Genomic DNA, 1,255 nt, shown 5'->3' on the forward strand with positions numbered 1-1,255 from the left:
CAGTGTTTAGTTCTGTTGTGCATAGGGTCGCTATGAGTCTGTACCAACTTGATGGCACCTAACAATCAGTTGAAAGGGCGTTTCGTTAGGGTGTGTTCTGCTTTCAGACTATAGATACATTGTCTCTTCACTCTTTACTCCTTCTGTCACTTGACCTATGGATTTTGGGATAAAAGCTTGCAGGAGTCTCCAGCCTCTCATCTGACCTACAGATTTTGGACCTGCCAGTCTCCACAATTATGTGAGCCAGTCACTTGAAGTAAATCAGTCAAACTCTCTCTTTCTTATAAGCACTTAACTACAAACCACAAGATTGAGATTGCCAGCTGCTCTGTGGGAGAAAGATGAAGATTTCTGCTCCTCTGAAGATTTAAAGCCTCAAAAACCCTATACAAGGTTGCTATGAGTTGAAACTATGGGAGGGGACCACTTTATACTACACTATAGAACAGCAACTAGATTAGTGTCTGGTCAAACCACTGGGGGTCATAGCTAGGCAAGCTGACATTCAGAACTAACCATTGCAGTGTGGTATCCCATATGTCTAATTTCCTTCTTTAGTCATACAATTGTTGTTGTTGTTGTTATGTGCCGTGGAGTCGGTTCCAACTCATAGAGACCCTGTACAGGGTTTCTGAGGCTGTAAATCTTTACGGGAGCAGAACGCCTCATCTTTCTTCCGCGAAACAGCTGGTAGCTTGGAATAGGCAATTCCATTTTACACATCAAGCTTGACCGGGTAATCCTGGGCAAGGAAATAAAGATGTAACTCAACCTTCTTTTTTTCTTTTGTCAGTAATATATTTTATTTTACTTTAAGGTAAATTTAATTTAAGGTAAAATTCTACACTTTAAGGTAAATTTAATTTAAGGTAAAATTCTACACAGCAAATTGTTGTTGTTGTTAGGTGCCATCAAGTTGGTACTGACTCATAGCAACCCTATGTACAACAGAACAAAACACTGCCCGATTTTGGGCCAACCTCACAATTCTTGCCACACTTGAGCCCATTGGTTCTGCCACTTTGCCAATCCATCTCACTGGGGTCTTCCTCTTTTTCTCTAACCCTCCACCTTACCAAACATGATATCCTTCTCCAGTGATTGGTCCCTCCTGACAATAGGTCCAAAGTATGAGAGATGAAGTTTGGCCATTCTGGCCTCCAAGGAGCACTCTGGCTGCACTTCTTCCAAAACAGATCTATTGGTTCTTTTGGCAGCCCATGGCACTTTCAATATTCTCCTTCAACACCAT

This window comes from Chrysochloris asiatica, unplaced genomic scaffold (genome assembly GCF_000296735.1).
Source record: "Chrysochloris asiatica unplaced genomic scaffold, ChrAsi1.0 scaffold00312, whole genome shotgun sequence".
NCBI lineage: Eukaryota > Metazoa > Chordata > Mammalia > Afrosoricida > Chrysochloridae > Chrysochloris > Chrysochloris asiatica.